A 23,624-nucleotide genomic window follows, 5' to 3' on the forward strand; every position below is an offset into this window, starting at 1 on the left:
AAGTTCAAGATGCGGTTTGTCTTGTCACTGCAGGGTGGCAGCATCATTCTGCAGCACTGTCTGAGTAAACTTGGTGGTAAGTGTAGCGAAGAAATGTCTCAAAGGTGAAAAGAGACCTGCCAACGACACAGATGACCCACCTTCCCACTGCCGCTACATAATCATTGCCATGTCTACCGCAGCTAAAAAGAGGCAAGTTGACAGTGAGGGCTGCCACTTCCAAGAAAGATGGACACTACGGCTTTTTTTCAGGTAAAACCCTGAAGAAGATGCTGAAGTTGTGCAGATCCAAATATTAGTGTGAGGAAATAGTCTGTTACTGTAGGAAGTTAAACTGATCTCAACCTACGTGACATTTAATGCATCTCAGGTTCAATCTGAAAGCTGACCTGCAACATACGCTGCGACCAAGACCTCAGTATCACTTGTATTAGTTTCAGTACGTGACCTGTGTCACAGTCTAATGAAGATTCACTAAGTATATTTATAATAATGAGTTTTGCTTGGATTTCATTTATAGTTGTACATATTTCAAATAATAACATTTGTCACTAATTAGACATAAAACATGGGTAGAACTGTGCATTTGGACTTTAAGCATTGAGTAAAATTCACCTATAGATGTTGATATTGTTGTGATGTCTGTATGATATTTGTCAGCTTCACTGCAGCATTTTCATATTAAGGAATCTGTCCCTGTTAAAAAAAAATTCGACACCACTGCTCGAAAGAGACAGGAGCTATAAGAAACAGAGGCCATAATGAAGTATATGCTGTTGGAACTATAAACCGTCCGAACTTAAGCACAACATGGCCTCAGACAGCAACGAAATTCTCCTTTTATCATTGTGTAAAGACGTTTTACTGTTATACTTGTATTAATTAAAGAGAAAGTCTGTTCTGTTGTGCTGGCTCTTTATGTAACCAGTGTCTGAAGTAGCATCGTTGTCAGCTTCCTAGTGGGATACATTTCATTTAGGGTTCAATTTAATTCAACATTTTTGGGGAGATGTTGTTTAAATCCACATTCTATGTGACAAGCTGAAACTTAAAGTAATTACAGCTGAGGGGTGTCGTACCAATGTAATCTATGCAACTCTCTCTGTGTGTGTGTGTGTGTGTGTGTGTATGTGTGTGTGTTAAGCAGACTGAAGCTCATCTTCATCACATCTGCACTCAGACTTTTCTGCTTGATGTATGGGATGAGTTAAGGGTGAAAGTGAAGAGGCTCAATGGCGCCACCTGTTGCATCGACACATTAAGGTCTTTGCTTTGGTCCCAAACCTGTTGCAGAAATTACCATTACTACTATTATGTAACAGTTTGCTGTTTCAAATGTTACAGGAACATAAATCATCATATAATATAGTGTATGTAAACAATTTAAAACTAAAGACAATTATCAATTCAAACCTTCATTGTTGTCATTGCTGATTATATTTTAAAATATTTTTAACCTCAATATTATGTTATGGTCTCAACAGGCCCTCAAACTGCTACATGTTGTATTCACTCATTGAGTTGTTTTTTTTTAAATTAACAGTTCACATATATCCAAAACAGTGACTTTGGAAACATTTGAGGCTGTCGACTAGTAAACGGCAATTACTGGATTCAAGATTTTTTTCCCTTTACTTTTCATTATCATGTTCACTTGTACGTAAGGTTTTTTAAATCTCTGCACCAAACTGTAGGGAAGGTGTTTGTCAGTTTTATATGAAGGGATACTAAAAAGTGTGTTTTGGAATTTCTGTAACATCTCATACTCATCCCATCTATTTAAGGTGACAGCCACACTTGAAAATGACTGATACATCAAATTGAAACAAACGATAGATAATGGAGGGGAACTCAAATCCAGGCTTGACACGATGATAATACCTCCAGACTGAAGCCTCTGTTTTTCAGGAAATTATAGAAAATAGTGTAATTTCATCCTCTCAAAAATGGCACACAGCATTGTTGAAACGTCCCAAAGCTGGAGCCCTGCACATACCTGCAGCGTCCTCTGACGTTTGTGGAGAGGACTGGATGTACCCAGCTGTATGCCACACCAAGCTGCTTTCTAGGAATCTGCTCTCTGACCTTCCCAGAATTGGAACAGAGCTTCGTTGGTTGCTATAAATATTCACCTGGCTGATCCAGGCTGCTTTTCTTCTGAATTATTTACAGACCCAGGCACAGAGTCACTGGGAAAGTCTCATGAAAACCGACAGAATGAAATCTTTATATTTATAAAACATTTACATTCAGGAACAAGCCTGTTCATCTTTTTTTCTTCTTCCCATCAGCAAATGCCATGAAAAGACAGGTGCTGTGTGTGTATATCCAAATTTAAAAAATGTAAATGGTCCCTACATAAATATAGAGTTCAGCATTTTCAGGAAGTCCAGTTTCTTTGTTTACAGTTATATCCACACAGTGCATTCAGAAAGTATCGAGACCCCCTTCCCCTTTTTCACTTTTATTATGTTTTAGCCTGATAGTATAGTTTTTTTAAATGCATTCTTTCTCTAGTTTTAGCTGAAAAATGCCTCCAGATGACATCACTTGGAGGAACCTTCAGTTCAGGCTATGTTTTCTTGTTGCTCACACTATGGAATTTCTGATTTTGGTCAACCTGGTTTTCCAGAGTTCCCCCAGATGACATCATCTGAACTCCTAATGATGAAAAACTCCTCCCGGTTGATGTCATCTGGAGGAGTTTTTCAGTTAGAAGCAGAGAAAAATGTTTATATAGAGAAGTCAGACTACGTTTAAAAGCATTAATGTACATTTATACCCTAAACTAAAGCCATAGAAAGCAAGTTGAAAATCTGTACTTTAATCCATTCTGCTTTCCCTCAACCCTGACCAGTCTCCCAGTCCCTGCTGCTGAAAATCACCCCCACAGCATGAAGCTGCCACCGCCATGCTTCACTGTAGGGATGTTATTGGGCAGAGAATGAGCGTTGCCTGGTTTCCTCCAGACATAATGTTTAGAATTGAGGCCAAAAAGTTCAATCATCAGTCCACAGAATATCATTCCATACAGTGTGAAAGGTCGTCAGGTGTTTTTTTTTTTTTTTTTTTTTTTTTACAAAATCCAAGCGGCTTCCACCTAACCACTATGCCACAAAGCCCAGATTGGTGGAGGGCTGCAGTGATGGTCGTCCTTCTGAAACTTTGTCCCATCTCCACACTGGATCTCTGTAGCTCAGTCAGAATGACCATCGGGTTCTTGGTCACCTCTCTGACTAAGGCCCTTCTCCCCCAGTTCTTCAGTTTGGCCCTGTGACCAGCTGGACTCCACGCAAGGTGTAGAAACGTCTCAGCAACGATCAAGAGAAATGGGAGGCACCTGAGCTAAACTTCAAGTGTTGCAGAGGGTCCGAATAGTTAGCCTGCTGTAGTATTTCAGTTTTTCGTTTTGAATAAAATGTACAGACATTTAAAATGAACTCTGTTTTCACTTTATCATTATAGAGTAAACAATCCTGATTAATAAGAAAAATGTACACAAATGTAACATCACGCAGCAACATAACATTTAAAAAAAGCGATGGGGGTCCAAATGCACTGTAATGCCTTAGAATGTTATGTTAATGTTTTTCAAAAAGCACTTCTGTATTCAATAAAGCCACAGGAAATTTCTGTTTGCTCTATATTCATGCAGTGCATAATAGAAAACCTACACTGCCGAATGGCATCACTTGACAGAAAAACCCTTCTAGTTATTCTACAATTGTTTGATGCAATATGAATAAATGCTTCTAAAACTACCGACTAACCCAAACAAACTTTAATTTCACATTTGCGAATATTAAAAGTGGGACTTATCCACTCTGTAACTTTTAATTATCAACTCAAACTAAACTGAAATATCTCCCTCATCTGAACTTTGGATTTTATAAACTTTTTAATCATGTTGCAGGTAAAATAAAAAAACTTTATTTCAACTGCCAAATTTTTTATTAGGAAAAACTCATTACACTTTCATCAAACTCCCATTTCCATAACGGAGTTTCTCATTAAATCAAACATCTAATGTCTGTGTGTTTAGTAAATGTGCCTGCATCACTCTGACTGCAGAATGTGCGCAATGAGCAGGCAAACAGCTGATAACACATTTATCTTTTTATAACACTGTTAATAATCAACATTAGGTACATTTTCTTTCAAGATCATCTTTGTTTCATTGATCATAGAGTGAGACTTCAGTTCTGTCAATAATCTGGTAATGTTGTGTAAAGTAAAAAACTTGTTGATTTGTTAGACAGGGGTCATCATGGGAAAAGTGTAATGCTGACCATAATTGACGGAATCCCAGCCTGCTGTGCGTGGAGCCGTGTAGCTGGGGACTAACCCCGGTCCACAAGGCGGCTGCGGCCACTATTAGGGTGGATTATGTAAACAACATGCATCCGAGTTCATATAATCTAAGGCACAATTTGTTTTACAACTGTTAACAGAAAAAGTATCTTTATTAAAAGAAGCGTCGTAGACAAATAGAGTTACATCAGCAAAGGCAGAGCCTTATGGTACCCATGTTTTTAGTGCACTTCCATAAAACTGGAGACAAATAAAACACAGGTGAAGACAGTAAAAAGTGATGCAGCAGTGGTTGGGTTTGTCCGCTTTGTATTGGTCCAAAAACAAACGCCAGTTCACGTAATCTGTTTAACACTGACAGTCACTGGAACCAGGCACAGCTGAACAGGTACAGTGTACTAACCCGAATTCAACACTAGAGTGCAGCGTGTCCTCACACACATCACGTACTGTCTGTGTTCCGCACATCAAAGCCGTTTGCTGTACACTTGAAACTTGCATTGTGCTCTACTGATGTTTCAATGTAGTGGTGTTTGATGACATTGCTTTTTGAAGTAGCCAGGAAATTACACTCTGACAGCTGCAGAAATGATAATTTATGTATTATAATTTCTCCTCAGTTCAAAAGGAACATCAGCACATGTGGTGAAGTCCTTAAAAGAACCTTCAGCAGAGTCTGTTTTTTTCCACTAGTGACCTCTTGTTGCCTTCTGGGATACAAACTTTGCCAATCAGGTGATTTAAAGCTCAGTTTGGTCCTTAGGATGTTAAGAGCACAAACTCAAAAAGCACTGACTTAACCACAAGAGATGGCAGCTTGAACCGTCTCCCGTTAAGAGTCAGTATAACAGCATGTTTTACCCGAAACAGTGGCCGTTAATCTGAAGCCAGAATGGCGTCGTTTGGCTTCTCCCATCATTAGCTAGCAGTGCGATCTACTGCAGCCGCGAGTCCCGCTTGCTGCAGCTGTTGGCAATAAGCTACCACAAACAAGCCAAGGGGGACCATGCACCGACAGCGAGCAGCATGACTGCTGATGAAGCGACACTAATGCTCAGGACAAGACTTTACAAGCCTTTTGCCACAGAGAAGCGATTACACCATCAAACTGTGTGCAGCACACTTACGTGACACATTTCAACTTTTATGCTAGTCTATATCGTTGTCTTCACGGCGGCTTTCACACCACAGCTGCATTTTTTTACTTGCAGTGTACCATTTAAAGTTTGTCTCTTCAGTAATGTATCACTATGCATGAGCTGTCAAACTATGTTTCCCTCAAGAATCTTATGCATCATTAATTAATCCGTGTCCACCTGTTATAGGAAATACAACTTCTAGATGTATTATGTGTACAGGCATAGAATCAAAAAGAAAATTTGCTTTGTCTATATATTTTTAATAAAAAATGTCAAAAAAGGAGTAATGTCTAGGCAAAGCCCAGCTGTAAGCCAAGTGTTACACGACAGAAACTGGGTGTGATTTAAACCTCCAAACGAAAACCTATTAGATATAAAAACTGTTTGTTTTCAATTGCCATTTGTAGGTCAATGGACTCTGATGGTATTTCAGGATAGAACATAACAGGACAAGAGAGGAGAACATAAAGCAAACAGTGCTCATTATGTGGAGAAGTGACACCAGCTCCTCGTCCAAAACAGTAATGTGCAGCCAGCTGAGAGCTCCATTAGGCTAATTGCCTTTGCAAATGGGAGCTAGTGGCACTCTACTCACACCGAACACCAGATCCTGGACTAGATCCTGCACCACCGCTATCAACCAGCAGCCCTCGAGTGGCCCCCCCATCCACAATTCAGCCCTCTCAAATCCAATAAGTGGCCCCTCCTCGAGCGAAACAGCTAATTGCGTGGCTCATTGTGGCACTGGGCATGGCTGAAACTGCTCACGCTCACATTGTTTTCACATTTTCGTGTTTTGTTGCCATGGCAGGGGGAGGCATGGAAACGTGGGGGTTAGGCCCGGGCCCATATATTTTCAATAGGAGCTTGGCACCAGCCAGACTGAAATGTAACCACGCGTCTTATTCTTATTGCCCTCGCCTCCCTCCTCTCTTTTCAACCACTTCAATTACACAGAGGGACATGCTTGTGACAGTGGTAGGATTACACAACGGGGGGTGGGGGCCAGAAGGGAGGGTTGGGGGTGTCCAAATGTAGCCAAAGGCAGGAAAAAACAGTCCCTTTCCTCTGCTATGTTATTTGTTGGTGTCAGGGGCTCTTCCAAATGCTCCCGAACATAATAACATATTACAGAAGTACCATGCAGCGTGCCAGTGTACACTGCTACAACAGACCTGAATAGAAAATGAAAACTGTCACAGTCACAACTGTGGGGAAACTGTTTTTACAGTGGGGAGTTAGGAAAGTACTGTGTATGGTGAAACTGTGGCCAGTATTCACTCACCCGAGTGGTGCAATAAAGGTTAATTATTCCAAGTGCTGCAATAAAACAGTTAATATGAAAATATCCACTGATCCTGATATTTTTAAAGAGGTGTGCTTTAAGCTCAGGCAGCTCTACTAGTCCACCAGCATGAACAGAGGCGACTCTACTGGCACATTTGGTTTCTGTCTGACTGATTTACATTCACAGTTCGAGTGGTGCACGACCTTCCATAATTTATGAGCACGCGTCACCTGAACGTCCTTCCTACCGAGCACTGTAGCTCTTAGTGGATGTTCACTTTTACATTAAATGGATCACAAATGGACTGCATCTAAAAAGGTATGTAGCTCTTATTCACACTCACAGCAATTAGTGGCTGACCTGCTCCACCTGCTGAGCCACAGTCATTTCACTAAACTTTACACGGGCAGATTCATTCGTTTTCCGTAAAGCGTGAACCCAGCATCAGCATCTGTGACACCTTTTATGCAATCAAACAGAAGAGTGTGTGTTCACCTAAAGGAGGCATTTAACTAATATGTTAACAAATACACTGATCTGCCACAACATTAAAACCGCTGCAGTTATAATGGCACCACATCAACAGTTAGGAAGAGGAAAAACGTGCAGCTTACGGTTCTGAGCAACTTAGAAAAGGGCCACATACAGATGGTCAAACGACTGGGTCATGGCATCACATGTCTCATTTATCTGGGGAAAAGATGGCAACAGCATGGACTATGGGAGTGTGATCCATCCGACAACATGCAGCTGGCAGACCAGAAGAATTGTTCAGTAATTACCTCTTAAACTGACCGAAATACAGTGATCAGCCACAACATTAACACAAACTGGTTGTTTTAATAAAAAACAAAAACATGTGACCTTTAACCCTTAGTCTTTATTAACTAATGTACATGTGCTGTGTTAGGTTATGCTATAATTACCGTAATCAGATGTGGGGCCTGAAGTTCATGAAGTGATTCTTTAAAATTGATGAGATCAACTCAAGTTAATAGGCTGTATCTACGTAAGAAGTTGTGAGTAATCAGTGAACAATTAGCTACTTTAAATTTCTCACGTTGTGACACTGTACTGCCGCTTACCCCTACTGGAATGCAACAAACAGAAATCATGTCTGCAGTTTGCTCACATTTACATGTGGAAGCGGAATCCTCATTGTCTGAGCTGCAGAAAGAAAGGAGAAAAAAAAAAAAACAGGAAAAAGTATGTGCAGAGAAACTATATATACAGTCTAGAGACCACGCATCCTAGTAGATGAAATGAGGGCTGCAGTTTGCCTTCACCGTTCACCACAGTCTCCTAAATCATGCCCAGCAGGGGGAGCGGGGGGCTCAAGGGTATGTCAGCGTGTTTATTTTACAATGATTAGCCTGTTATACAGTCTGGTGCTGCCAAGTCGTGCTGAGCGCTACACGCATACCTCTGTGACCTCACTGTGCTGAGTGGGTGAGCCACGGGCGTCATTATGGTCGCCGCGCCGTACGGCTGACAGTCAGCTGGGCGGGGCTCCGGCTCAGTTGTGGAAACCGAGAGGACAGAGGCCACAAAGGTCTGAGAGTTCAACAACGGAGGTGACAGCAGGTCAGACAGAGCTCACACCGGTTCACTGGTGTGTTGACTCTGCTAAAGTCACACTGCACAGCTGGACCGAGTGTGTGTGTGTGTGTGTGTAAAACTAAGATCCAGCTTCCATCTCCCACGCCAAGTTTTCCTTAAGAGGAGCCGTTGTTTATGGGAATCATAAAGCAACTATCTAATCAGTGGTCATTTTCGCTTCTCCAGCCAATGAAAACACAGAACGGATGAGTGGAATGGCTCGTGTGTGTGTGTGTGTGTGTCTGTGAGCTGAGTGTGTGCTTGCTTGGCTCCGTGTGTGTGTGTGGACTGGTGGGTTCAATTGCACGCTCATAAAATCGTGAAAGAGAAAAGCTGCAGGAGGTTGTTGGTCAGAATTGGCTCATGCCGTCGGCTTCGTGGATTCCCTAAAACAAACTCTCAAACTCTGCGAATCTGTGGTTTAACTGGAAGCAAATGGTGCACGACTGAATTTACACAAGAAAAATGAAAACAACACAGCTGCTATTAAAGTCCTGCGGAGTCTTGAGTTGCTCTACTTTTACTCCATCTTTATTCAGTTTCACTGAATGTCCCAAATGGTCTGTCCAACCCACTTTTATGAGTGAAATATATTTGTTAAAGTTTAAATTTAGTTTGTGACAGCACATGTCGTAAGAAAACAACAACAAACTGTAATTCATTATCTTCATCAAACATGTTGTAAAGATGTGCTACTGATTGAGATCACGCGTCATTTTTGGTACTTAAATACATAATTCACATTTCCCTTTGACAAATCTGTCAGTTATTCTAAAACAACATCTTTTAATAACCCATCTCAATTTCCCTGAGCTCTGGACGACGTCTTCATATTGCTGTACTAAAACTGCATTGACATGAAACAATTAATCTACAGCAAAAGAAAGCAGCAAATATGTTTTTATTAAATGCCAGTAATTTCACACAAACTGCGGACAATGGGTACATGCACTCAACTACTGGCCTCACAAAAAGCTAATTAGTGATTAATAAGCATCAATGTTTATCTGTATTTAATAAGTGAATTTTCTTCCATATTAAACATGTATGAGGCTGTGCTTCAACAGACAAACCAACAGCAATAAAGTAGAAGAGGATCGATGCAGAATATATATATAGTAAAGAATCTTGCACGTACCTCTTCAAAGAGAACCAATCATGTTTTTTTATCAGCTCCGTCCCAAAGTACATATTTATGTTAACAGCATCAATAGCAGTGCTGGTCAAAATACATTATTAGTGGAGAACTTTCTGTCTGATGCCAACATTTGCATTGTATTAGGTAAAACACTGTTTTAAAAACACTGGGACCCGTAATGGCTGCTAATAAGCTTTTATAATAAAAGGAAAAAGAAAGTCCTACATCGTGCTTTAAGGGTAACAAATTCCTTTGATGCTTCAGAAACTCCAAAGTCAGTGTGGGGTGAAGCTGCTTGTGCAAACAGCAATCATGTAACAACAATCAATGAAATTATTTCTCATTACGCAGGCAGCTGTGATACTGACATCCCACTGAGCGTTTACAAGTCAGAGACTCATTAATCAACTTTTATGACTTGGAGAATTTCTATTTCTAGAAACTGTGTGTGTGTGTGTGTGTGTGTGTGTCAATACATGCTTGACAGTAGAGGCCCCCACTGGTGCACGCGTTACAAAAGCATCCCCCTCTTATGGCCCTGAGGCTATTTAGCTGCCAAGCAGTGAAAGCTGACTGATGCAGCAGAGGCGCGATTCACACCAAAGACAACATTAAAAAAATCCACAACATTTGAGTTTTATTAACAGTAGTGGTGGATGGAAATAGCAGATTTGACAGGCCTGGTGTCGCTGTGAGAGCCTGAGCGTCTCCACATTGTCTTGCGTCTTGTCCCTGCCCGACTCACTCTGACTGACTACATCACTCTTGGCACACGGATAAAAAACTGCTTTAAGAAAAAAAACAGCTGTTTCTATAAAGACTCCCTGGATCAATAAAACGGGCTGGAATGAGCATCGACTCTTAAAGACCTTAGATGTGGTGAAGTCATTTGTGACAATCCATTTAAAAGGCAATTTAATAAGAGAAACGGAGCCGTGGAAGTGCGTGCTGTGCTACATTTCAAATATATTTAGTCAACCAGTCAGTGACCGTGACAACCGTCCGTCTGCTGTTGGTATCAAAGCAGAGAGATTTTCCATTTGGTGGATTTTTTAAAATTTCACTCAATTTTGACGGCTTTTTCCTCATCATAACAAACATTTCTTCTTTATTTTTTATTCTTCTCTTTCCTCATAAATGGGCTTCCATACAAGAGTTAAAGGGTGTATGGTAAAAAAGGTTTGGATTCTATCAGCAACAGGCCAAAATTGACCCTCTCCAAGCTTCGAAACAACCAGATGCCTGCAACTTTGTGCTTTGTTACGCAGCAGAAGTCTTGTAAATGTAAAAGCTAATGTCTTTCAAATTTCAAACCTTCATTTTGCAATAGAGGATTTTGCCAAAAAGCAGTTTTCTTCAAACTGTTTCCTGGCACAGTAGCTAGAGATTGAGAACATTTTATTGATACTGATGCAATTATCAGTTCTGCTTCTTTGTCTGATTGTGTGTTGATGCTCTCATTGATGCCTAGTCAATTTTCACTATGGGACAAATTGAGACATCAACACAGCACTTTTGTTATCTCAGAGTCTTCGCACTTTCCACCATGAGTCCTCGTGGCAAGTGTCCTGCAGTGTACATGCCGAGTTTGGGGTCAGAGGCAATTTTCAACTGTCAGGAAAGTTCTACATTTATTAACTGGGACGGACGATGATCAAACAAAGCCCACAACTGTCCCACACACCAGAGTCCAAAACTCAAACCCACAAGCCTGTTGAAGATTAAGTTTGGTTATTGTTAGGGAAATGCTTTAGTTTTAGTTATAGTTAAAGCAGAACACAAACTTATCTGACCTGAACCAAATGTCTGGTGTAGAGAGACCCTCTGCCCTTCAATTCATCAAGAAATTCACTTTTTAAATCCTGCCGTGCATCTTAGATTCAGCTTAAATTTTATTTTAAAAGGATTGGAACTTTTCGACCAAATGCTCGTATTACTCGTATTTCGTATTACATTTATGCTTTCTGGAGATAAATGAAAAACAGGGACCCCTGTGATCGGGGTACTGTGACTTACAGCTCCAGCACGACAGTGAGGTGGGTTTCAGCAAGTGAAGAACAACTGTGATAACAGTCTTATTGAACTGTACACCTCCCCATCCCCCCAAAGTGCCCCCCAACCCCACACAACAACTGAAAAGGCAGTAAAGGAGACTGAAGAAGAGACAATGGGATCATCTTTCAGTGGCATCTGTGCCCCCCCCTGCAAACTCCCAGAAGCCCGTGCAGTCGGCTGCCAAGTCATCAAACTGAAACCCCACACAGAACAAAATGTTTTTTCCAGGAAACGTGCGTGAATTTACGTGCAGACGTTTAGACAAATAACACACGGCACTTATGGACACGCCTCCAACACTCTCCAATGACAAAATTGATATGTTTTCCACACACACACAAACACACACACACACACGTATTCATACAAGTACACACCAACGCTGTCATCACAAGCCAGCTGTTGCCATCTGAGGAAAAGTGGGAACTTAAAATGGACAACCAGCTCTTTCTGACCACTGCTGGTGCAACTAATCATCATACGCAAATGAAAAATTGGGTTGTTTAAGTAACTAATTAAAACTAACCAGCTGAGGACGATTTTAAGAGACAAAAGTCACAATTAGCATGATCACAAGAGGCCGATAGTGAAAACACACGTCCTTTCAAACACACACACACACACATTAAAAAGACTTTTTTTATTTCAAGACTGTTTATTATTGTGCATGTGTTGGAATTTACGTAGCTGTTAATGTTTGTTTACATCCATGCACACACACACACACACACACACACACACAGGCTATATATGGCAGCCTGTGGACAATTTCAACAACAATAAAGCCCACAGGACGGTTTCTGTAGAAGAAAGAGGAGAAAACAAATGTGTTGAAACCTTCACAATGTTTGAATGTTGCCATTGCTCAAGCTGAGCTGGATTCCAACTCGGTCTTGAGAAATTTACATGTATATATTACTAAACTGGTTTCTGCATTACCATCACAACCAACATTTCATTTGATAAATTAATGGCAGCAGAGACGTTATGGGGCGAATAATGGATATAACAAAACGCTTGTGCTGCTGCCATCAGGGCTGTCGATATGAGGTTTTCAGAACTTTTTTCCTGCTTTTTGTTCCCTACGTTCATGGTTAATCCATTTTAGATCAACCACATTGATACCAGGCTGCTTTCAAGCAGTTGCCCAAAGAGAAACCAAAGAGTTGTGTTGTATTACAACCATAAAATAAAACCAGCAATAACACTGTAGTCTAGTGGATATTGTATTGTCAGACTGCACATATTGTCCGAGAGCATTGAATGTAGGTGTATTATGATTTTTACTTGCCAATTTAAACATGCTTCATTAGATTAAAAGAAAAAAAAAAGTCATATCAAATTAGTCTTTGATTTTTGCTGCAGTACAGCACTGAGCTGAGATGTGTCGTTGGCAGCTATGTTCATATTTTCTATTTATTTCAGGTCCTCTCACATGCATGGGGGGGGGATTATAAGATAATGGGCCCAGGGGAACAACACTGTAAAAGGCTCCACCTCTCATTTTTGTGGCTTTTCAAGTCATTTATTCTCTTTTAACTGAGCCCTGTAAATTCGAATCAAGAATATTAGCCCCTCGACCTCTTGGGCCACTCTATAACCCCTCCATGCTAACACAGCTACTGACAGAACTACAGCTCTGCAAGCAACTCCCATTGTCAGGCTGTAGCAGACACAGCACCACCTAAGAGCTAATATGCTGTTAAGAGCAGAAATTAATTGCAAGTATTGAAATTGACCAATTTTGCAACAAAAGCTCGCACACGATCAGAGCTCAGCGTTTAATCATCTAACACTTCTTTTTATATCTCTCTGAAATGACTGTTGTGGCAGCAGGATATGAAGACTGTCAAGAGAGAGGAATTTGTTTACACACACCCTGAAACATGATTAGACATTATGTCTGAGCACACACACACACACACACACACACACACACACACACACACACACACACACACACACACATCTTCCCTGCCATCACTTCAAACTCTGCAAACCCATTTCCTTCCACAAGCCTCCTTTCTCTAAAGGAGTAATTACAAGTATCGGCAGATAAGACAGGCGAGGAATCAAAATAAAGCCTCTTCTTCCCACCGTCAATCACACGAGCAGAGGCACTGGCTGGTGGCAGAGCCGGGGTGACAGCGATTACGCAACGAAAAGGAAACAAAGCCAAAACAACAGAGAGACGCTGTAATGGATAGGCAAGGAGAGAGAGGAGAGGAAGGAGGGACGAGATGCAGACAGGAGAAGAGATAATGAGATTAGATGCGAGTATGGAGGCAAGAGGTGAAAGGGAAGGAAAGTGAGGTGATACAAGGTGGAGAAAGAGAGCAAGGAGAAAAATGAGGATGGAGACGTAACATGCCGTGGAATGAAGAGTGAAAGTAGAAAGGCAAGTGACAACAAGCAGAAAAGAGAAACTTGAGAAAGTTTATGATGACTGCATCATGTTAGAATCCCATTTTTGTCATGTTGTGTTATGTAAGATATTAAGTTTTGCCTCATGTCCTGGTTTCAGAAACAATGATTCACTAACTGGAGGAATATTGAGGAAATATACAGAGAATATTTAAAAAGCAAGTGAAAGAAAGAGGAAAGAGCTACAGCTCACCACGAAACAGTGTCAATGTATTAATTCATAATATTGTGTCATTTTGTTCATTATTTTGTGGAACTTTAGAATTAAAGTATATTGATACATAGCAATTAGTTATCGGAGTACAACACAAGCTTATGATGAAAGCATAAAATAACACCATCCTCTGCATTACGTTGAATTCACTATGCTGACCATCATTAGTGCATTTTGCATCACGTTTTAGTTTTAATGACCTGGCCTGCTTTGGTAATATTTATTTATAATATTAATGCCCATTTACTCTCCCATTTACCAACTAAGTCTAACAAACCTGCTGGATGCATTTTCTCTCTTACAAAACAAAATGTTTGGAAGATTTGAATCATGCAGTGTTTGCACATTTTTTAGCTTGCTACTAGTCATCTTTGTTGGGCGCTGGCCTGACGTTTTAGGAAGCAACTTGGGTTTCGGACAATGACGCTGAACCTCCTGTCAATAAAGTTTGCATTTGAAAATCAAAAAAGGAAGGTAAAATGCAGGTGCATGGAGAAAGGTGATCTGACTGAACAGAACAAAGTGAATTATTGCTTCAAATCTGACCATGAAAAGTACAATCACCTCAATTTGCACCTCCACAGCTATTTGTCTGCACTCATGTCTTTGCATTGACTTTACTAAATGATGCTGGCTCGAAACTGAGATAAACTGTCTGAACCACTGGGGACAAATGTGGGGGTGGGAGGGAGGATGGATGGATGGATGGATGGATACTTCATTCGTCCCACTGGAAAATTCACAATTTCCTTCAGTATCCACAACTTAAGGCAGTGAGGCACTTTAAGTCAAGTAAATTTAAAATGTCCTGCGCAGTATTTAGGCTGCAATGTGAACAGTGGGGAATGTCAGCATTGACCCCCCCCCCCCTCACATGGCATGGGGGACGAATGCCCTCCTCAGTTCGTCAGTGGAGCAGGGCAGTGATAGCAGCCTGGAGATGATGCTGTGCAGTGGATGCAGTGGATCGTCCAAGATTGACAGAAGCCTGCTCAGCGCCTGTCACTCTGCCACAGATGACAGGCTGTCCAGCTCTGTGCCCACTACAGAGCTCGTCTTCCTCACCAGCTTGTCGAGACATGAGGCGTCCTTCTTCTTGATGCTGCCTCCCCAGCACACTGCCGCATAGAAGAGGCCGATCCTCACAACAGTTTGATCGAACAGCTTTTTGCTGCTGAGGAAGCACAGAGCCTTTCCTGCAAGAGTATCACAGACTATAGGGTAAAAGACAGAGATGAGGGAAGAGAGATGAGGTGAGACATGTAGAGAAAGAAGGAAAGTGGGAAAAATAGTGTGAGGGCTGAGCGATAGGCAGAGAGGAAGAGAGGGCGGCCATGGTCACCCCGCCTGTCTGTGACGGTGGGATTTCACAGACAGGTGTTGGTGGTGTTTTCGCTCCGGTAGCATACACCCCCAAGGATACAGCGAAGCGTCGGGGTATTTTTTCTCACTTCCACACAGCACAAATCTGCACGGCGTTGCTCTGGAGATCCCCAGATAATCCAAAAGCTCACGGTGTGTCACATACAAATTAAGTTTAAAACTACGCTTGGCACCTGCTCCCCTGACATTTCAGAATCTGCATGTTTATCTGAACATTGTCATCCTGTACAGCTACCATAAACCAAATGAGTGAAGAATGTGGATCATTTCCTGTTTCATTAACAAGAATAAGTCAAGTAGGTTCATGTCATTAACAATGCAGATGTTAAGAAGCATCATTTCTATTTGTTGTAATAATCAACATGACTTTCAACCTAAACGATCACATACAGCATTTGTCCTTCCCCTCGAATTCAGTCGACACAAATGGTTGACATGAGAGCGCCCCCAGTGCAGCAGGCATCTGTTGAAATCGCATCCTTTTTGCAACAAATGGAACCAGAAGGGCAGCTGCTGTAACTTCTTTCTCCCCAACAGTCAACCAAAGCTAGATTACAACAGTGCAAACACAGCCCTGAAGTGTGGACCACATGACCAACTGCATAAAGTTACAGTACTTCGGTCCAAAACACCTGGCAAATACAACTCGCAGGTGTAAAACCACAATGCACTTAGTGGGTTGAAGCAGGTCATTTATCAAAGTACAGAGCAAGTGCTCACAGAAGACGCGAGTGTACCCAGGTCCTGCTACCAGGACTCAGATCATTTTTATGAACTTTTCTCCAGACAATGCAGAGGTCACGGAGGACTAACTGAAGTGGCCTAACTTTCCACGAGAATGTTACCTCACTGACAAAGTGATGTAACGCGCCGTTATAAACACCTCTCATCTACGTCAGGAATAAAAAGTGATTACCACAGTCTAATCTGATTACATTTTCTAGTTGCCTACAATACAGAGAAGCAGCAGACGGGGGTGTGAGGGTGAAAAGCCTGAACACTCCCCATTCCTCCGACACAGACGTGCACGACAACACCCACGTCCGCTGCCAGGAAACCTGCCTCGCGGGCCTCTCCAGCTACCACCAGACAACATCATTCACTCTTCCTATAGTGATTCCTCAACCAGCCGCCATCGAAGTTGACTGGTGCGTTTGTGGGCCTGAATACCGACACTTGTTGGCCACACAAAGGCAGCTGGCAGCTTTTGTTGCCAAAGATAACAAGCAGAATCGCCTTACTCCACCCCGGACAATGGAGGGCTGCGTTGATACGGTATTGCGTGTCAGCATTATCTGTGGATGTGCTCTGCTTTTCAGGGCTCTGTGAAGAGGTGCTCTGCCACCACACAAGATTTAATTTCTTGTGAAGCCCCCAAACAACAAAGAGGCTGAAAAGCAGCTGAAATACTCCCCTTTTCTGCTGGAAGTTGGGAGGGTGAAGCCAAACAAAGCGCTCAGGATCATAGAGTTACAGCTGTTTGTGAAGTGCAGGCCTCAAGAGGCTTAAAGGGAAAATCCAACTTAAAACCTAACTTCACCTATGGTTCTGCTGTGATCTACAACCATAATGATGATCTTCCTGTCTGTGATCTGGGAATTCTGAAATATGAAAAAGTCTTTCAAAAAGCTGCAAACAACAGAAGGACTGTCTGCGGTGATGTCATTCAGAAACAAATCCTGCAGCTGCTCCACTGAAAACAAACACAATAACTGTACTCTAACTGTAACTATATATACATATATACTATAACTGTAGTAAGTGTACACAACTCCACTGTTTGCAGTAAAATTACTTTTTAGCTGAAAGAGCAACTACACAGTAAATAAGTCATCTTAAAGACTAACTTTTCTTCACTTCAAACATAATGCAAACACATTTGCTGAAATATGGGAAGAGCCATTTCTGTCCAATGTGTTGGTAGAGACACATCACCACCATCTTTAGGCATCTTTGAGATCTTTGTGTTTATTGGGAAGCTCTACTTTTGACTCTATTTCTGCTGAAAGGAGGAGAGGAGACTTTGTTTGGTGCTGTTTGCATTAGTTTTTGTTTCATCATCATCATCCGCTGATATTTATGGATCCCTGGAGAAAAAGTCCGGGATCATTTTAAACTTCTAACGCCAAATAAGGTAAATGTTTTCTCTTCCTGTTCCCACATGTTCATTTGAGTTAATTATGTTCCAATTCCTTTCTTTTTCAGGTGCTTTCCCCTTTAATTTCATTTGCAGGTAAAAGGTCTTACAGAAACAGGGGAACCTCTACAAACTTGCCTTAGTAAGTGTCCTTCTGCCTCATCTGCACCTTATGTAAGAGTTTTCTCCAAAGCAGGAGAACTGGTCTCAAAGAGACAAAATTGCCTTGTCAACAGTGTGTACACAAGCCCTCCCACTTTCACTTAGGTTTCATAAATGACATGTTAAAAAATTATGACTTTGATTTCATGCCTTTCACTTAAACTTCCTTGGAAAAAAGATTTTTTTACATTCTTTTTTTTGTACACAGTCATATTCTTTGTGTTATACTCTAACTGGAATATATACATTTCTCTCTCATGCAGTTAGCACTTTACTATCAGCTGGTTATGGAAATAGGACCATTCATCCACATGTCAGGAGGAATGAACCAAATAGTGCTTGGATACAAGCAAAGAAGTGCAGGAAGGAATTTATGTTATCTCATGTTTGAGACCCACTTGAATGGAGAGTGGATTATTGTTTGTGACAAAACCTGCAGTGCATTGCATTTGGTGAACTCCACAACTAAGTTATTCCAGTCACTGATTTTACATTTGTCGGTGCAGCACTTTGATGCCATTGCTGCAGACAGAGGACATGAGAGATATGCAAGAATGTGCCGTCCCCAGCCAGGACACGGACGGACACACACACACACACACACAAAATAAGACCTATGTCCAATCCTGGTCAGGATGAAGGTCTTGGCTGCTGCACTGACCCCTAATGTGGGTTTGACCTGTGTTTTGTTAGTTGGGGGTTTATGTTTATCTGCCCCTTTCACACTCTTTTCACACAAACGTTTGGAGGTTCCATACTCTTCAGGACCCTCTTCAACACAGTTCCTTCATCCTAAACTAGTATTACACTCAAACTGACTTTAACCCCAACACCAAATCTTAACCGTCAAAACAAGTACAAAACACACACACATCAACTGCAGAACTGGCAACAACCAGCTACCAATACAACAGCAGAAGAAAATCAATAACATTTACTGTGTCTCAACACACCACACACCACACACACACACACACACACACACACACACACCAAACCCACCGACCCCCCTCCCTGTGACCAAAGAACAGGTGATCAGCTGCAAATGGGTGAAGTGAGGGATGGAAAGGGGGAGGGAAACAAGCCATTCATCACGCCGGGGTCTGCCGCCAACTCCGCACTCACACACTGCCGCAGACATCTCCATTTAAGAGCACTCGAACAGCAGCTAAACAAACTCGGGCCCTCAGGTCGGCAGTTGGGGGGCCACACAACTGGGTTTGAAGCTCGGCCGACGTGCAGCCTGGCCTCCTATTAGGGTGAAGTTCAAAGAAGATGCACACACACCATCTTCAATCACAGGTGACACGGCAGGGAGGGGTGAGGTGGAGCACACAGATCAAACAGGGTCAGTGTGCTGCTGATCAAACATGTCTACACAGTCACTGGGTGATATAATAATACAGACGTGTAATGTGTTTTCCTTATATAAGTGTTATCCATGCATTTATAAAACTAATATAAATTTGGTTCGATAACTTACTAAATGCATTTATCTGTTCGAAAATGCACCGTGAGAGCAGAGTTGATTCTTTTGCAAGTATTGGGCAAAGAAAATGTTAAAGTAAACTTCACACTGGAGCTGCAGAATCATTTCAAGGCACATTTTGTGATGCTGAAAGCAAAATTTCAGAGTCACACTGCAATAATCAGAGTAGATGATAGAACAGGTAAAATATATATTTTACCTGTTCTATCATCTGTAATATATACACACACACAAACATTAACAGCTACGTAAATTCCAACACATGCACAATGATGAACAGTCTTGAAATAATAAAAAAAGTCTTTATAGAAAGTCAGTACATTGAAAAGCCTATAACTAGGGACAAAGGATGCACATTTGCTTAGAGTACTGCACACTGCAGTACTTTCCTGCTATGTTACAACGGCTCATACAGTATTTTTCCCTCTATGCACCGACTGCAGTGTATTCTCATCAATTCACACTTTGTACATTAGCTGGCAGCAGCATGAGGTGAACTGAGAGGTGAGACTGGCTGTCTGTCACTTGACATCTCAGTCAAAGGCCAAGCACCTTCTGACCTTTGACCCGGACTTAGAGCTAAGTGCTGCCTCCTCAAGTTTAAATGTTTGGAGGCACAATCAATGTGACATTCCCATAACATCAGTCTAAAATAAGACTAACATTGCGACTTTAGAACAAGTTTGTTTGTTTTGTTTTTTGTATCTGGACTTCTTCCTGGTTTTATTAATATGATTTTCCACCTGGGGGCACTATAGAGACAGCAACGTCCACACAGGAGCCATCAGCCTGGTGTGGTGAGTTGATCTCTCTAATTACTGTACAGTCAGGGGGGGAAATCTATACAGGGGCAAACCTGCGTCCACACTCAATCTCATAAGTGCAGGCTGGAGTAGTAGTGGGCTTAATGTCTGTTTATGCTTGTTCACAAGAGGTTATGATTACCGGCGACAGTGGCGTCATGGAGGGACACAGTCAGCAGGTGCAGACGAGAAGATGGTGACAAAACCACAAGTCTGGGAGATGTAACAAACATCTAACTGTCCAGTTCTGTCTAAAGATAACCTCTGGGGCTAATGATAACGGTAATAGTTGATGTCGATTTCACCGCCGTCAATAACAAATTGCTCAGCAGGACGGACTTTGTTTTCCACAGCCGAACTAGAGACAGCTTCTTAAACCATTTAATCATAGCAAAGGTGCTGCAAAATTGGTGGATGCGCCTTCAAATTACTGTTGTTGGTATTAAGAGTGTTCACCCCGCCTTGGAATCAGTTTGGCACCAACTGCAACGTGTAGCTTTGCCCAGTTTGTTCATGGCATGCGACCCTTTCTTGATACTAAATTTTGGTAATCCTCAGTTAATCGAGCATTTTGTTTGCAACACTTGTAACCTGAGAGAGTGAAAGCAGGCAGCTAGGAGGCTGTAACGCAGCGCTGAATGCTGAGTGTGCAGGCGGGCGCAGGCTACATGGGGGCCACCTCAGCTGCGTGACACACCTCTGGAGTTCAGAGGCCTAAAGCTTGGATTTACAAAACATCTCATTCACAGGGGTTACTACAGTTTATCCTAATGGGACACGAATTCCATTGTAATGCATTGCTTACAAGTTGAAAGATTTTTTTTTTTCTTGTTTATTTTTTTAATTTAGATGTTTAGGAACAAAATCAGCAGGTTTGCACAAAAAGAAAGTTTCAGTCAATATTCAGTTTATCTTAAATCAACATGAGCATGTTTCAGCAGTTCCAAGGAAAATGGCACTTTTGTTTGACATTTCCTCTTTGTGCTTCCTTGGCTTTTCCCCCTTGAGCTTTCGCATCATTATGACTTTTACAGCCTTGCACTAGATTGCATTAAGTCAGACTGCTGAAGCAGATAAAACGCACCAGGAAAGGATGCATCTATGATCGCTGACTAACGTTTTAGGACAAACTTTAAAATGTGAGTCTCCTCTCATTTTAACTTTGGCCGATGTTTTCTCGTCAGGAGTTACTCATCAACCCACTCTTCTTTACTACTGAGTAATGTTTTTCCTTCTGCTTCCTAAATGAGAAAGATGCCAAGGTTTAAAGGAGGACAACCACAGAGCAGCATGTCATCCTGTTATTCTACTGCACCCGTAGCTTCCAATCAAAGAATCGTTTTAAAACTCCACCTCCTGAAGTACACAATGGTCACTACTAGATGTGGAAACTTGTTTTCTCAACGCATTCATCCAAACATCAGCTCGTCTGAAGAGGCTGTGGCTGCACGAGGACATTCTTTGGTGGTAGTAAACAGCTCTGCGGTGTGAATTTGTAACACATCAAGTGTACGGTCAAACAGAAGACGAAGAAAGACATCAGACATCTCTTCAAATGCTAATCAGCTTCTTGCTCGTTTTTAAGCATAAATATGCAACTTAATTAAATCTATCCAATCAACCCTCCGATATCCTGCTCTGCGAAGCTCGTTACACATTACTCATTGTCAAATAAGGATAAATGAGAAGCTGCCAAACACGGTAATAAAGCAGAAAATGGCTGAAATTCTCTGATTGGTTAGAAGGCCGAGCTTCGCTCCAAAACTGTTGGAATCAAATATTTCGGCACTGCTGCCAGTGCTGTTCTGGGAATTTGACTTTAAAAGAGGCACTGACAGCTCCTTTAATGAGATACTGTATGTTCTGCAGCATCCTGAAAGCAAACTAAACAAGTTACAGTACGTAGCTTTGACAACTGTGCTGTAGATTATCAAAACAATCTCAGAGAAATGCAGCCCAGCATAAATTACACCTGGTTGTCTTGGCTCCTGCCAGAACACTTATGAATGATGAGCCAGAAATGGCCCAGGTACTGAGATCTCGTTCCAGATCATAAAATCCATCCAAACTTGCAGCAATAAACTGAGCAGAAGGTCTCAAGGTGGATTCTTTGTACCAAAACACAGCCAAACATGTCGACACATCAGCACACACACACAGTACATGTCACAATTACTCCACATTGCATGTCTGCACCATATTTGCTTCCTCCTCTCTATTGTCTGGCTTCCTTGTTGTTGATTTCTGTCACCCCCCCCCCTTCTAGATGTTGGGTTTTAGCATACAGTCCTCCAAAATTGGAGCTATGACACTTTTGCCTGACAGAGAGGCTAAATGCCACTTTTCAGCACTATATTATGTCCATTTTATACAAGTAAAATGTTCACAAATCTTCCACTTCTTATCTCAGGGATACAAGTGTAAGCCTGACCTTCCTAATGTGGAGACGTGTAGAGTTACTCCCTTGTGCTGTGCTGAACTGAAACACTTCAGAGGATGTAGAGGTGAATAAGAAGGGGAGAGAACAAATGTCTCAAAAACATCCGCCTGAACACAAAACACGCTACCATGATTTAACGCAGTGTAACTTAACCGTGACTCCCCCCCATAAACGGACGTGACGACCCACAATCGTTTCACAGATGAACCCTTTACCAGCGCTGTCACGCTGCCTGTACAACTCACATTTCTCTGGATCACTAGAGCTGCAGCAGGGTCAACTCACATGTCTGGGCACGTCCTCTGGCTACGTCCTCTGGCTACTTCCTGAACTATGGGGAGCCCACTGAGCATAGATCTGCTGTTACTACGATGCTGTTCACATTGTGTGTGCGACCCAGATCAACAGGTTACTCACCCAGTTCAAATCTGGCATTTGTCTGTTTCGTTTGACCTTGCTGCTGTTTTATTGGACCTATGTTTATTTGGTCGCGTGTAAAAGATGAACTGTCTTTATTTACAGAATTCACCACGGACCTGCATTTAATGCAGCATCCAGAAGGTAAAGATGCGAAGTGTTGTTCAGTCTGGCTCTCACTTTTTTCATTTATGCAGTGACATATCTCAGCATCTATGAAACAGATTGGCACAGAATCATGGTTCTCACCTTTATGTCTGCCTCAGGATGAATTGTGATAACTTTGGTGATTCTCTGAGTCACAGCATGCCTGCTTGTGAACTTACATTCACCTCTCACTCACCTTCACATCTATGAGTCAGAGAGCCAGTTTCTCACAGGCAAAAACAAAGAGAGGTGATAAAAACGATAAGAGCAGCTGTCAATGTTCTATAATTGGAGGATTATGGGAAATCGTTGCAATAAAACATTAAACAAATATGGTTGGGAATGTCTAATCACACTATTGTGAAAACGCTATGGTGCCCTATACTGTAGTTAGCCTACTTAAAGATGCTCACAAATATTGGCATCAGAAACATTTTTTTGTTCCAGTAAAGGCCTATTTCTACTGCAGGGACTTTTT

This window comes from Channa argus, chromosome 16 (genome assembly GCF_033026475.1).
Source record: "Channa argus isolate prfri chromosome 16, Channa argus male v1.0, whole genome shotgun sequence".
Lineage (NCBI taxonomy): Eukaryota > Metazoa > Chordata > Actinopteri > Anabantiformes > Channidae > Channa > Channa argus.